Below are 16,788 nucleotides of genomic sequence, written 5' to 3'. Positions count from 1 at the left end.
TTACCTTTGATAGCAAACTTACGTGGAAACTACATATACATGTAGATAATATTGTCATGAAATGCAAAAGAAAACTTAACCTCCTGCGCTGTATTAGCGGAAACACGTGGGGCGCGTTATACTCAGCTTTAATCAAACAAGTTCTTGAATATGGATGAGAAGCTTTCAACTCCACTTGCATTACTATGAAACAAAAATTGGACAGCATACAATGTCAAGCTCTTAAAATCTGTACAGGGGCTCTACAAGGTACCCCTCTCTTCAAGCTTCAACTAGAATGTGGCGACCCTCCACTGAACCTCCGTCGTCAATTCTTGAGTGACATTTACAGCATCAAAATGAAGGCTCACAAAAACCATCCAAATCAGTATGTTGATCAAGATAACTGGCAAAATACCGGTAATTACTTCAATGAGCAATGGAGTCAAACGCCACACAGAACTCCTTTTGAAGCCAGAACTACTAAATATAATATTGTTACATGTACCTTCCCTTTGATTAACAACTTTCCATATTGGCACTATTACAATCGTAACGTATCTACAAAAATCTTTTCCCGGATCTCATACAATGATGACCCAAACATGCGAGGAAGTATCAGCAAAGAAGTTATTAACCACTACCAGCCGGGGACTCCGAAATCGGAGCAGTATGGTTTATATGTTTGGCCGGGGTCTCCGACCTCGCACAAAGGAAACAGGGCCGTGTAACAAAAGACTGTACTCCGAACAAAAGACCAGGCTGCTGGGCATTACCGGCATTTTTCACTCTCAAAAGTGGTGATAATCCAGCGTTATTTTGAAACCGTATACCAGGGTTTGGGGCATTTAGAGCAAGCGGATTACCATCGGGGACAAAAGCTCTCCACCACCGCAGCAATGAGCCACACAGCACCGCTGCATGCTAATCTGGCCCCTATTGAAAAGAGGTCAGCAGTACACTGAGCCAGGTTCGTGAACAAAAGACAGTTGTATAACACCGCACAATCTGGGCTCTGTTTACAAGGCTGCAGGCCTGGCTGAAATATTCGGGCGTCAATGAAGGTCACCTGTCAACTTAGAGTAGTGCCTAAAGATTACTCCGTGCGGCTATAAACGACTGTTAAATGGAATGATGAATTGTTGAAGGATTTTGAAAACGGAAAAAATGATAGTCATGCCGGCCCAGCATCCTCAACGTTGAAAAATGCCCCTGCACGAAGTGGTTAATACGGTTTGGCATAAATCACTTCGGATCTACTGATGGATCTTTTAATCCTGACCTCAACACAGTTGGCTGCAGTCTGCATATTCCCCAATTTAACGACTCCAAAACAGTCAGACTTAACAATGGTACAGTTTATCTCTATTTTCACAGCTGAACTTTTCGCCATCCTCTTAGCCATGGAATGGATAGAAACCGTCAATCCACTTCACTGTTGTATATTCAGTGACTGTTTAAGTGCCATCCAAGCTATTGCTAACCCCCTGCCCCAGAATAAAATTGTCTGTGACATTCAACATACCCTCATTAATATTCAGCACCAAGGAAACATTGTTGTATTCGAACAGATTCCAGGCCATTGTGATATTCCTGGCAACGAAAAAGCTGACAAATTAGCTAAACTTGGAACAAAAAACCAAATGTTCACCATCACATCCCTTTCTCTGACAACGAAATCAAACGCTGTTTTAAAAATGATCTCATATATAAATGGACAAAGTCCGTCCCAAATATTGACCCTTCTAAGCACCTTCAGCTTGACCCTTCCTTTACCTATACAAAATGGGGCAAAGGACGTACACAAGAAATTAAACTACACAGACTTCGCCTGGGCATCTGCAAAGGACTTAATACTTTCCTCTGCAACATTGGAAAAACTTCCAATAATCTCTGCGATTCTTGCAGCACTATCAATGACATCAAACATTTCCTGCTTGAGTGTAATAAGCTCAATACACAGAGACAGACCTTCCAGAAAACACTAGGTTTAACTGACGCTCAAATAAATCTCACACAATTATTAGGGCAAAAATATTTCTCCCTAAAATACATCCATAACTGTAATGTCAATATCTAACTTCTCCCTTTAGAGTGTTTTGAGATTTTGAGATAGATTTTGAGATTATTGCGCATGTGCGGGATGCCAATGGTTTGCTGGACACAGTGTTGCCTTTCATCACCTGAAGGTGTTGTGGACCTGCGAAGAACCCGGCGGGGCCCGGGCCCTTAAACTGCACGGTACACGGTCCGACCTTGCAGGGCACCAGCGACACTGCATGTTCGGAGGATCATTGGCGTTCTTTCTTCTCTTGCTCACATGTTAATGCCATTCTGTTGTAGCATTTTTAATGTCCTTTTGTTTTTCCTTTCCAGCTCTCATAATATCCACTCTTAACTGTCTGATCAAGTGTCTTTAGCTACCGCGACCTTTTTGCTAATGGCATAAAGGGCACTAGCGTATGCCATACATGCCATTAATTCTACAACAACAACAACAACCCAATTGGACATATACCTGTACATGTATTTCAGGAGTTTTAAATAGTGCACCTCTAATGTCACATGACTCGTCTGCCGATGACATTGTCATCACATGAGGCCAATCTCTGTTTATAAACCTTCCCTTCCTAACTATCTGCAAGGTTTCAACTCAATCAGACGTGCAATGCAAAATACAATAAATCGACAAAACTGAATACTCTGCACCCTCGAAATTCGCTCCTGTTCCCCGCTTTTCCCTTCTTGCACCCCTCTTTTCCGTTCTCACACGCGCTATTGTCTCCACAAAATTGAATACTCCCGCACACTGCAAATTCGTTCCTGCATCCCCTTTTCGCACCCCTCTTTTCCGTTATTGAACCCCGCTTTTTTCTCGACAATACTGAATACTCCCCACATGCAAATTCGCTCCTGCACCCCCTTTTCCCTTTTCGCACCCCTCTTTTCCGTTATTGAATGTGTGAAGGAAACAGCCAAGTGGGTATTCTCGACGGGCGGATCCAGCCCCATTAAAATAAAGGAATATGATGGACAGGCCGGAACAAAACGGGGCCATGGAACCCTCACAAAAAATCAGCTCATACACATGAAAAACACCGGGGACATTTTGGTAAAGCAGTTCACATTGACTTCATTATTTCAGCACTGTCTTCAGGACAATTTTTACTGTGATTGTACACTTGTACAGTACATGGACATGTGTATAATTAGCCTGGTACGTGCCTAGTGGAAACCAGTAGGTGATCAACTGATAATATTCAGATGTCTCAACAGAATGAAAAACAAAAGGCTAATGAAAGCCATCTAAAGATGTCCCCGAAGATGTTCCGAATAAAGAACGAAATTTTAAATCATCATGATTTTTATCAGTCTTTCTGGATTCTCATATTGAGTTGCCCAGTGGAATCAACAGAGTATACCTAGTTTGCAATGGTTCAGTTCCATCATACAATACACTGTCCAGTTCAAAAATTGAAAGCCCACGCAGGCATATGTTCTCGGGGAGCTGAGTTTTCTATATCGTTGCCTTAAAGCCAATTTAATAAGTGTGCACTACTCTATTCTGTTTTGCTACGACTTCCACTAGGCAGTTTGCAAATTTTCCCCACTGCACTGTTCTTTCTTTTTCCTTACTACTGCTGACTTTATGTTTTAATATTTGGGTGCTTGACAACCCCAGTCACAACCTTGAAGGTCAGTGCAGTGGTAAATCACGAAACCACATGCTGTCACAGCGCTCGTAAAACCCTGTGGCCATCCCGCTGTTTATGTGCTTGCAATTCTGGATCTTGAAGGCCACTGTGGGCGTGGAGCAAGGTGAGCATGTGCACTCTTATTGGCTACGTTCTGGCAGTACACAAGCCATGGGCGCTGTATCCTGATTGGTCCATTCTGGTTTGTACACGGACTATCGGTACCGATGGTCCGTGTACAATCAATTTAATGTCATTTCTATTGAGAGTGTCCGAGAAATGGAATCTTCTAAATTCAATGCACATAGACACTGTGCCCTAGCTCAGACGTCACGATACAATTTTATTGGAGTGTGCCCGGAGGTATGCGCAAGCATCGTGGTTTACATAAAATTTACTTAACCACTTCCTGCCGGGCGACCTGTTTTCGAGTACATTGGCTTTATGTGCATTGCCGGGGTGCCCAGAACTGGGACAAAAGAGTTGGGCCTTAAAACAAAAGACCGTGCTCACCACAAAAGACTGAGCTGCTGGGCACTACCGACATTTTTTTGCTCTCAATTGTAGAAATAATCCTGCTTTGTTTTGTAACAGTATACCGCGGTTTGAGGCATTTAGAGCAAGCGGATTAACACCGGGGACAAAGACTCTCCACCACCGCGGCCATGAGCCACACAGCACTGCTGCATGCTAATCTGGCCCCTATTGAAAAGAGGTCAGCGGTGCATTGTGCTGGTTTCGGGAACAAAAGAATCTTACGTAACACCGCACAATCTGGGCTCTTTTTTCCAAGGCTGCAGGACTAGCTGAAATATTCAGGAGTCAATGAAAGTTACCTGTCAACTTTAGAGTAGTCCCAAAGAGTCCTTCATTTTGGTATTAACGGCCATTAAATGAATTGATGAATTTTTGAAGAATTTTGAAAACGGAAAATCTTGAAAAGGACCCAGCATCTTGTCTTGTTCAAGAAAAATCCACCCAGCAGCAAGTGGTTAAGGAGTGACATTGCAGGTCAGATTGCTTTTTAATTATGTAACCTTTGACGTCACTCCTTAACCAACTTCATGCAAAATGCAGTGAGTGCGCAAACCGCCAGGCACATGGTCTATAGTAATTTTAAAACTAGGTTAATATCTTCCCCACAGTAGTGTGGGTCGAGTCTACTAGAGAATACCTACCCAAACAGTCACTACAAATGCAAATTTCCCATGCGCGTATAGCTATTCGCTGAAAAGACTTGATCATCCATGGTGCCCCTTGGCCTCCCAATATGCACTGTGGTCGTGCTGCCATGTTCGTCCTTCTTTTCGAACGCGACTAAGAATGTTGTAGCCAAGGACGGGTGGGAGAGGACTGGTTGGGTATGTATTCCCTAATAGACTTAACCCACACTACTGTGGGGGAGAAGTCTACAGCCAACCTACCCAAACAGTCACTACGTATGCAGAGTAGCACCGGTCCAGGTGGTGGGATGGCTACAGAATACAAAAAGACATAAAAGGAATAAAGGGCCATCTATCATCAATATAGGAATATGCCCGTAACAACTCCCAGCCAGACATGGACTCAGTATTTGGAAGAAACATAAAAAAAGGACATACCAGGAAGGAAATACCTGGAGTCATGCATTGTCTAAGGAATGGGAGTCGATGGTGGAGCACATTGGGTAACTGTGACAGCAGACAGTTGCTAAGTACATGTATGATTGAAAACTGCAGTTCCGAGTCTCATGGAAGACAAGAATCAGTTACATGTACTGCACTTATTGGTGTTTGAATTGAAGCACTACAATGTACACCCTTCACCGTGCCTTGAATAGCAGGGAAATAGGTAAGTCAAACTTCAGAGTTAGGAAGGTCTGAACGACACAAAGAAAAGATGTCTTTCCTGGCAAATTCTAACAGGATTGCCGGGAGTAACGTTAACAGAGAGGGGCATGTATGCTTTTACATGCTCTACAACTCTACCCTGTTGGAAGACGAAGAAAAGGGTTGTCTGCGACTAAGACCTAAAGGTGAGGGGGTCTGGCACAGGACAACAACAGCTAGATGTTCCATGTGAATGAAGGGACAGTAATGCGCAGAGTCGCGCAGAGTCGGTTGTCTGGTACCTAAGGAACTGACTCCGTCACATAGTGATGTGTCTATTCTACTGCATGAATCTTTCTCTGAGAGCAAGCATATGCATTTAGTGAAGAGTTGTTGGCTTTGAGAATCTCAAAGTCCAATGTTCATAAGGGCAACTGTCTTTTTTAGGAGGCCAAGGTATAGGGAGAGTGTCCCTGCAATGGTGATTTATCTGGTGAAGCAACAATGTGATAACCAATATACTCCTGTTCCTGGAATCTGAAAGTTCGGACATAGGAGTAAGCCATACAATTCGGGAAGTGCCAGTAGAAACCAGCAGTCGAAACCCATCTACAGTTTCACTGGTCACAGATATGCTAGTGTTATGAAGGCCCAGACAAAGGACAAGAGCTGAACTTACTTAGATCGGAGAGTGAAAAAAACGACAGAAAACTGAAGATTAAGAACCAGTATGCTTCTAAGTGATGTTCTGGAAAGCTCCAGCCTCATCTGCACATCTGCCTACAAAAGCCAGTCTCCAGAATGTCTGATTGTGGGAATGGTTATTAGCTGGTGGGAGTAGGAGATAAAGGTTACCAGAGTAAGGGCCCCTAGGACACTGACAGGCTGACAGGGGTTGAGCAACTGTAAGAGGAAACCTGTGTACATGTACATGCAGTAACTGCAGTTCGGCCGAACAGCCAGGCAGACATGTATCCAAGAGGGTAGCTGAACGAGCAGACACAGGTATTCATCTGACTGAAGAGGTGTCTGCTAGAACCTTACTACTGTAGTAGGTCGTAAATTAAGTAAGGTACCTACAACATCAATCATCGAAGGTACCTGATAAGTAAGTAGCCATTAGCATCAGATCTTGGGAACGGAGTAGCATCTTTATCTCCCTGCCTTGCCAGTGAATTTGTGGAGAGGGCAGAGCAGAATTTGGCCATTGTGTGGGCCTTGTTCCCCAAGTACTTTGTGACCACTGGTTATTTTGTGAAAGGGCAGGCTTACACTCATCCGTGAACAAAAGTTTCATAGGTACATTAGGTGTAAATAGAGGGGATATTTCTTTTTGAAACTCCAAGTACGACTGTTGTGTGGGCGGGATAAGGACTGACCTCATCTTTATCAGGCATTGTTCCTGGAAGACTAGTTAAGAGTGGCCGATGACGTCAGCGTATTGGAGGACATCGGGCATTTAAACAGCATAAATTGGAGATTAAAGTCAGACTGCCTAAATCCAAACGGATGAAAAGTTGGGAGTCAAATTTTCAAAGTCAAGGGCAGAGCAACGAAAAAACTCAATACTTCTCTAACTAAATGGCCAAAGATCTAAATACCTTTTCAATTTGTTGTGTGGACTATTTAGGAAAATATTTCTTTAAAAAAATTTAGGACTGTTGCAGCTTAGCTATGTCAGAATTGAGGGGGGGTCGGAATGCTGCAAATGCAATGAGGTGAAATATGTAAACATTTTCAAAGTTAAGGGTAGAGCAACGAAAAGTTAGTCTCCACCCTCAAGGGCAGACAACTTATGGAAGGTCACAGCGCTATCACAGAGGTAAAACTCTGATATCAAAATTCAGCTGCGTGGTCGGAAGTGCATAAATGACCAGATTGGGGCTGCGGAGTGCGCGTTCGTTTTAGCTCGATTGCAAACTGTTTCAGTTATGGTCTAGCTTTGCTTGAGTCAGTCAGTGGAGACATCCCAGGCTTTACAAGCCACAGGATATACGTACATTTCCAGCAGTCACTAGCTGCTTCACTTGTTGAGCAAAAGGTCCGTTTGCAATCAAAGGATTATAATAATGGGCAAGCAAGGTAGACCAAGAAAAACTGACGGTCCACCCAGTCACCAAGCGGGTTAGACGATCACCGGGCCAACAGTCAAAAACATCGCCGAGGATCTCGCAGCCTGACTTGAGGGAGGAGAATTTGGTCACTGTGTGGGCCTTGTTCCCCAAGTACTTTGTGACCACTGCTTATTTTGTGAAAGGGCAGGCTTACACTCATCCATGAACAAAAGTTTCATAGGTAGGTGTAAATAGAGGGGATATTTCTTTTTGAAACTCCAAGTACGACTGTTGTGTGGGCGGGATAAGGACTGACCTCATCTTTATCAGGCATTGTTCCTGGAAGACTAGTTAAGAGTGGCCGATGACGTCAGCGTATTGGAGGACATCGGGCATTTAAACAGCATAAATTGGAGATTAAAGTCAGACTGCCTAAATCCGAACGGATGAAAAGTTGGGAGTCGCAAATGGAGCGTCCATGTCTAACGGGGAAAAATGGCACACTATGAGGAACTCGCAAAACAACAACTCTAATTAAACCAAGGATCTTTGAAGAAAAAGTCGCAGGCAACTGAATTAATAGGACTCAGACACCTTCAAAAAAAGGGACACAAAAATAATTTATTAATGAAAAGTACAGGAAAAATGAAAAAAAAAAACCAAAAAACAAAAGGACTAACGGACTAAAAAACACTCAAAGACTAAAACTTTAAAAAGATTAAAAACCAAAACCCAACACAGTAGGTATAAGTGGCCTTTCAAGTACACTCTAACAAGAAGTCTGTAAACAAAGATAAGAAAATAAAGAATATAATAAGAAACAGGGTATGCTAAATATTTATGACACCAAGATTTTGATTGCAAGATTTACATAATTTTTAGACCATTTATGCTCGAATAAGCATTCTCTGTGCGAGTGCAGAAGACGGTATACTGCAAAGTCAGACTTACGCAAAATATTAAGCAGTCAGACAACAACTCCTACACCCGTTTGCAGATATTTTCCAAACTGCAGTAAATATGAATATGAAAACTTATAGGAATGGAAATAGGAACATAAGCCCTTTCAAGTGACACCAAGATTAAGAGATTTAATTAAATTTAAGAGGTTTTATGCTCGAATATATAAAGCATTCTCTTTGCGAGTACAGGACTTGGTATACCGCAAGTCGAAATTACGGTAAAATATAAGCAGTGACACAAGAACCCGCACTTCCTTTTGGAGATATTTCCCTAACTACTGCAAATATGAAACTGGTATAAATAGAGGAACAGGTGCCTTTTCAGATGACTTCAAGATTGCAAGATTCAGATTATTTTTACTCCTTTTATGCTCAAATATATGAAGCATTCTCTGTGCGGGATAAGGACCGGTATAGCGCAGACGAAGCCAGATTGACTAAAAAATACAACACAGTTTGGCAACTACTGGCATTTCCTTTTACAGATATTTAACTAACTACTTCAAATATGGATATGAAACTTATACGAATTGATAGAGGAACATGTGGCCTTGCAGATGAAACCAAGATTGCAAGATTTAGATATTTCTTAAGGATAGGGATGGCGTTTAGTACGGGTGTCCCCATTTGGTGACCTTGAATAACCTTTTACTCCCGTGACCTTTGACCTTGAGCCTTCCAAGAAAGGTAGTGCAACTCTTCATCTACCTTGAATTTAAGTTTACTGGTCACAGGTCAAAAGGTCACGGGGTTGATGCCTTTTCCCCGATGACACTACTTTTTTGGTGACACCTTGAAAAATCACTAAAAATGACTAGGCATCCAGGTTCAGATATATTTTGCATCCGAATCAGGTCAAGAGCTATCTTTGGGACAACAAAGTTTCTGTTTTCCCTTATTTTTTTGAAACTGACCAGAAATGAGGTCATAACTTTCGTATGGTAGAAGATACGAGGTTGAGGTCTCAAAGAAAAGTGTTTGCCTCGAAGTTGCCTTTCGAATTTTGCCGGTTTAAACCCTGTGAGATTTTCCCTTGAGGCTGGGTATAGAGCAGCGCCATAGTTTATGTGTACTAATGCCTGGGGCTTTAACGCCATTTTTTCAAAGCATAAAGTTTGTATACAACCAAAGGAAAGACTTAAATCAGCTATAACTGTTGAACCGAATTTATTCAAATGGAGTGGTGTCTGCTTATAATCATGTACATAGGAGTATGACGTGTCAGATTTATTCGTTTTGCTGTCATAAAGGATTTCCAAAACTCACTCAAGGCAAGCTGGGGTTAGGGCTACGGCTAGGATTACGGCTACGGCTAGGGCTACGGCTAGGGTTACGGCTATGGCTAGGGCTATGGCTACGGCTAGGGTTACGGCTATGGCTATGGCTAGGGTTGGGACTACGGCTATGGCTAGGGCTACGGCTATGGCTACAGCTAGGGCTATGGCTACGGCTAGGGTTACGGCTATGGCTGAGGCTAGGGTCGGGGCTACGGCTATGGCTACAGCTAGGGTTACGGCTATGGCTGAGGCTATGGCTACGGCTAGGGTTGGGGCTACGGCTATGGCTAGGGTTGGGGCTACGGCTATGGCTAGGGTTGGGGCTACGGCTATGGCTACGGTTGGGGCTAGGGCTAGTCAGTGGAACAAGTGCCTCCTATTTCTGACTCAAGTATGTGTAAAGCTTTGTCGCAAATTTCTGGGCTTGCTACTAATCCTATTGCACATCTGATTTTCTTTCTGAAGAATTTACCTCGGAACTGAAAAAAGTTCCAGCCTAGAACAAGTTCAGGGAGAGTGCGGATGTAGTTTGATCGGGGTTTGTTATGGCGTAGCCGAAGTTTGTTGTGTTGTAGGCTTTGCATACTGATTACCAGGCTTGTGCCTAGTGAATGTTGGTTTGCGAAGAGACAACATCGAAGCTTGCCAGGAGTGAGTTTTGGGGAACTCGCACTTCCTTTGGCAGATATTTCCCTAACTACTGCAAATATGGATATGAAACTTATATGAATAGTTAGATTAACATACATGTACGGCCTTTCAGATGATACCAAGATTGCCAGATTCAGATAATTTTAACATGTTTCATCTTCAATTATATAAAGCATTCACTGTGCGGGAACCGAACTGGTATAGCGCCGACGAAGCCAGAATTCCGCAAAAATAGGAGGCAGTTGGTAAAGAATTTGCACTTCCTTTGGCAGCTATTTCCCTAACGACTACAACTATCCTTTGATGCTCGAATATACGAAGTATTCTCTGCGCAGGACAAAGACTGGTATAGCGCACACGAAACAAGAATTCCGCAAAAATAGGAGGCAGTTGAAAAAGAACTCGGACTTCCTTTGGCAGATATTTCCCTAACTACTGCAAATATGAATATGAAGCTTCTATGAATAGAAAGAGGAACATATGGCCTTTCAGATGACACCAAGATTGCATTTTTTAGATCATTTTTAGATCTTTCATATTCCATTATATTAAGCATTTACTGTGCGAGATAAGGACCGGTATAGCGCAGACAAACCCAGAATTTCACAAAAAAGGAGGCAGTTGAAAAAGAACTCGCACTTCGTTGGGCAGCTATTTCCCCAGCTATTCCAAATATGGATAGTAGGCCTTACATTGTGTTGTGCAGTTTGGCTCAGCTGGAGTGGGGGATGGAGCTAAGACCTTTCAATTTTTTTTTGCCGGTTTGCATTAGTGTCACTTTGGATGGGTTGGTTTAATAATTGCGTTCTTCTAAGAAATGTTTTTTTATTGGATTTGGTTTTCTTGGTTTTGGCTTTGCATATATCAGAGAAATAGTTTGATTCTCTATTGAGTTTTTTTCTTGCTATCTTTGTTTTGATGAAGGTGGATAGGAATATACTGTACATGTAAGTGGAGGATTATCAGTTGGATTTTGATTTTTTTTATTGTCGTCGTCAGTGTGTTAAATATTTTGGGACTACCAGTAGGTCTGAATGGAGTAGAGTTCATGCTGGGGTACTTCAGGGTACGAAACTAGGGCATATTCTATTTTCAATAATGATTAATGATGCATGTGCCGATTCATCAATATCTGTCTTCAAGTACATGTAAGTACATGTAGATGACTTAACCTTGGTAGATTGTTGGAGTCCCACAGGACCATCTGTTTTTCAAGATGTATTATAGGATTTTTGGGATTGGTCTAATACCAATAATATGAGGTTAAACACAAACAAATGCTATAAAATGACAGTTTCTTTTCAAAACAACCACGTTTATCAGTACCAATTTTAATTGGAGTTGATCAATTAAAGGAAGTTACTACTGCTAGGATCCTTGGAATTATAGTCCAATGTGACTTAAAGTGGGATGCACATGTTAATGAAATGATCAAGAAATGTAATGATAAATTATACATGCTACATGTAAGATGTCTTAAGCATTTTGATTTACCGATGGCAGACCTCATTACTATCTATAGGGGTTATATTCGGCCAGTACATGTATTAGAATAGGGTACCATTGTTTTTAATGGAAACCTGTCAAAAGTCCATGTAAATAGGATTGAATTTATCCTAAAGAGGGCTTGTCGAATTATATTTGGGTTTAATTAATTTTCATACATGTATGATCCAGCTTTGCAAGCATGTGATTTACAGTCACTACAAAATAGGGATAAACTGTGTACAGATTTTACACTGTCTTTGGAGAAAAGCGCAATTGGGATGAAATGGCTTTGTACAAAACAACCAATATCTCATGATCTGAGGAATACTGAGAAATACATGTATGTACAATACAGTTGTAAAACTAAATGATTTCAAAGTAGTGCAATAGCTTCTATGATAAAAAATTTAAATGAGTTAATTTTTCTTAATATCAGTATTTGTGTTTTACGATTTAAGGTTTACATTTTGTAATTATTTTGTAATATTTTAATGGTTTTTAAATTGTAAAAACATGTTAAATTCAGCCCAATGGCTGCCATTCATGTTTTAATAAACCATAATGAATGAATGAATGAAGAAGGACCAAGGGGATATAACCGCTAGATGTCATACTCCTGCCCAGGCAAGAAATCTATAAGCCATGTGGCAACATGACCAATGGGCCTCAAAGTTCTACCAAATTTGCTAAATCAAAAAACCCAAAGCAAGGCAGTCGTCACTGGAATCCCAATGGAATACCAGAAGCCTGCAAGCGAGAGTTTTGGAGGTTAAATGCCTGCTGTGCAGAACATACGGCCAACTGGAAAAAGTCTCTGTCTGCCTAACCTTCAGTACACCCACTCTACCTGGCACATTCCAACTGGGATATGAAAACTTTTGAGTTAACCCATCATTTCACCTATAACATGAAGCTTCAACTGCCAATAACTTGGTCATATTGCTAGTAATTGACGCAGTCCAACAAGATGTGTCTGATGTGGAAGATTCCATTCGTATGAGCAATGCTGACAAAAAGATCAGGTTAAATGCGGCAAATGTGGGGAACAACATTTAAAGTGCATTGGCTCACTGTGGGTGCAACTCTATCTAACAGGAAAGAGGAATACAAAACATCAGAGTATCACACAATGTATATGCTTAATATAATCCCAAACCACATTACCTGCCAAATAACAAAAGGATGCCACTACCCAAACTGAAGATAGGACAGCCAAGCAAATGGACCCCGGACATCAACGCCTCTGCAGTGAGATAAACATCTTGGAACTACTCACTTCACTAGGGTAATGCAAATCTGAGATACTATCAATTATACATGACCAGAGAACAGCTGCAAAAATCTGTAACTACATGTAATCACCTTCAAACTAGACCTGAGAAATCTAGACAACATTAACCCCAACTGCCCAAAACCTGCCATACTCCAACAGCAGGTTTTGTGAGGTTTTGGCAGGTTTTGTACCGTACCTGAGGAACTTGTTGTTGAATTTTGTGAGACTTGGAATGAAAGGTGGTGTCGGATTCTGTGTGAGTTGGGACACACACGGGTCAATGTGTGCAGTGTCTGGCTTGCTGTACCAATTGTTGGACTGTGCTTGATTTTGTCAGGTTTGGTACTGTTCAGTTTAAGTCATCCTATACTACATAGACCCATCCATACCATATCAAACTCAAACTCCAACAGGCTCATTCTGTTGGAGTTTATCAGGTTTGGTACAGTAATATGCATGTACAAGTACATAGACAAGTACATGAACCTGTTGGATTTTGTGAGGTTCAGCATACTTTCTACTGCAGGAGCCTAGGGGGTAAGAGTTAAAAAAGACATAGAACAGCATCGCAGTCACCAACTGGTGCAAGGAAAACAGAATATGGCAATATCACCCCAAATGAAGCACAAGCAACTACATACATGTACATGTAGTCTACTTAGCAAAATGCAAGTCATTCCCCTAAGGCAATCCCAACACATCATCATGAATATTTACCTCATTATCACAGGTTGAATTATTTTACAATGGAGTGCACAATCACTCATAGCCCACTACAAAGAATTGAACAAAGCTATAGATTCATTCTTGGCCCACTAAACCAGATATTACTTACATCTTAGGAATTTGGTTAAAAGATGATAATTTTTTTTTTAGATTACCTGGTTGTGATGTCTATTGACATGAAACAATACTAACAAGAAAAGTGGTGGTGAGTGTGCTTTCATGACAAAGTATGGTAGTGCCGTCATGTACAAAACAGGTTCTAACACTTCTGTGGAATTCCAAATCAGATCATTGAATGTACATGTACATACATGTGCCAGCAAGCCTTACATTGTCGGCTGTGATTTCAACAGTCACAACCTTCTGTGTGGCAACTCTGAACTTGACGACAATGGATAAATTATTGATGACATCAATAACAATCTGATTTGTCTCAATACTGGAGAAGGCACCAGGGTTAGCACATCACACAGTTCCCTCACTCACTCCACCTTCCCCTTGCATAGCCTCTAACAAGAAATTGGATTGTGCTACACGACACATGTGGAAATGACCACTGCCCAACCACTAAACACTTGTTGGCATCCGTCAGTCTCAGAAGACAATGGAGCTGCACCTGAGGCTATGTTCAGACACTGTGTTAGTGAAAATGGTAAAAGTTAAAATGGTCATTCACCACAGATGGCGGTCATAAAATTAAAACTCACCGAGCCTATGGAACAATTTTAATTTAGCAGGTTTCACCCAAAACGGTTTATCTCCTTTTCTTGGGGTCATTTAAATGAGTGGAACTCATTTAAATAAATCCCACTTAAGTTTGTTTACATACACACATGGCCGGCGTGCACTTGAAGCAGGTTTGGACTGGTTGCCGATATACTTACTGTATAGGTACAAACATGCTGAATGTCACCCGGGTACCAGCGTTTGTGTTATGTTTGCAACATGGTGCTCTATTGGGAGACACTTGTTCATATATCATTGCGATGCAACAAATTATGGTTGCCCTAGAAAAATGCTCATCAGCAGTCCACAGCCACAGACGTATTACCAGTCTTAGGCATCCTTAGAAGGCAAATACAACAAGGATGTATTGCTTTTTCCCGAGTACAGCGGCAGTTCTGACAATATACCACAGAGAGGCAGACGAGAGTGACCGCTTTTTCCCACGTTGTAATGGCAGTTTTGGAGGGTGACAGCATTGTATGGGTCGTTCAGCATGCGGTTACATTGTATACCTCATTGTTTATAACAAAAGCACACCAAAGAAAAGCTAATGCATAACTCTAGTTCAATGCACTGGCAAAAACCGGATACGTTTTTAGCAAAAACCATTTTGGTTCAATGCTAAACCCTCCCTCCGAGGTGGTTTAAATCCCTATTTTAACTCTGAAATAAAACTGATTTGGTGTAACTTAGAAAGCGTCCAGACATCGTTTCAATGCAAAAGTTACACCAAATCAGGTGTACTGTAACTACCATTTTAAGTGAATTTAAAACGTTGTCTGAATGTACCGGTAGCCTGAGTTGGTCAATCAGTGGTTGACTTGAAGCACCTGCTGTGGCTGAACAGACCAATCCTTGAAAGGCAGGCTCTGTTGCAAATGCTGCAAGTGAAGCCTGTGCCTGGGTTCATAGGGGTTTACTAGCTTGATGGTGTCTGCGTCTCCTTTTCTCCTTCACCTGGCCTCTCTCTGTTGCTCGCCAGCCAGGGTTACTGCTCTGACAGCCTGCTTCCAGCTGGCTCAATTGGCAGCAAGAGCTTCCCAGTCTTTAGGGTTGATGTTGAGCTATCTGGCATGTGGCTGGCATGGCCAAGCCAATGAAGGCTAGGCCAAGACAGCAGCACAAACATGCTTGGTATACCTGTGACCTTCAGGAGCCTTGCTGTTAGGCGCACAGTCCTGCCCTGGTGATATCAAGTATCCTTCTCAGGCTGCAGAGGCAGGAAGCACTGAGTCTGCATTCTGGACAGGTGTATTACATGCAGGTCCACACCTCGTTGCTGTAAAGAAGAGTGCTATGGATGCAGGCTCAGAACACCTGCATCTTGATATTGGTGGTAAGCATGGAGTTGTCCCACGCCCTCTTGGCTAGGTGGGCAATAGCTGTTTATGCTCTGCCTACACAGGAGTTCAGCTCAGCGTCTAGAGAGAGGTTGCTCGAGATGGATGAACTAAGGTACTAGTACATACATGTACATGTATATGTACAGATGAAATTGCCTATGACCCCTAATGTGTTGGCACCAATTTACATGTACATGTAGGTGTAAAGTACACAACATTTTAGGGATTCAGATTACCAACGAAAAATTTCAGCGATGATCATGGGGTACAAAGGGAGCTTACGGTTGCAAAACAGGTGGTGGGTAGCAGGTGTGCACTGGGCTCTGGCTATGGACATACCGGGCATGCCAGAAAGTGGTAATCGGCAAGATGTCATAGCCCAGGCAGTTCAAACTCCTTCTGTATCCTTCCTCCATGATAAGATTAAGGCCAGTACATTTAAGGTGTGTTCAGAGATTGCAGCAGTCACACATACATGTACATGTAATACTGTTTGAATTGTTTTACACTGGGTTACAGCATATGCTACAAGGAAATTTAACAGGCATATAGACACGTACATGTGTCTATTTTACAATGTACATACACATGTACAAGGAAAAGGATTACTTTTAAATGCGCCCCAAAATATGTTTTACAAGTTTTAGTTCGGTAAGTGAGTGGAGTCAATAATGAATTACTAGAATTGATCAATTTTTATCGAACTTCTATAATTTGTTGTGGAATTTTCTGAGACTTTTAATAATAATGGTCATACCATTTGCTCGTCACCCAGCGTCCGATTCAGGGCGCCAGGTCAAGAGCAA

The 16,788-nt window shown here is 41.9% G+C and overlaps 1 protein-coding gene across 2 annotated transcripts in view; it reads right to left on the bottom strand.

Annotated features, from left to right (window-relative positions):
• Positions 1-4,810: 4,810 nt before the first annotated feature.
• LOC110985733 (histone acetyltransferase p300-like) overlaps positions 4,811-16,788 on the bottom strand; it is a 101,168-nt gene continuing 89,190 nt past the window's right edge. The window contains exon 6 of one of the 2 annotated variants that reach the window (XR_015423819.1): positions 4,811-5,149. The gene's annotated coding sequence lies outside the window, so the exon portion shown is untranslated. The remainder of the gene's footprint in view (positions 5,150-16,788) is intronic. The other variant, XR_015423818.1, reaches the window with a different exon arrangement.

The sequence above is a fragment of the Acanthaster planci genome, unplaced genomic scaffold (assembly GCF_054643075.1).
Source record: "Acanthaster planci isolate LZ-2023a unplaced genomic scaffold, COTS_SCS Contig13, whole genome shotgun sequence".
NCBI lineage: Eukaryota > Metazoa > Echinodermata > Asteroidea > Valvatida > Acanthasteridae > Acanthaster > Acanthaster planci.
Note: the sequence above shows the minus strand (reverse complement) of the source record. Positions and strands in the feature narration are given on the sequence as shown.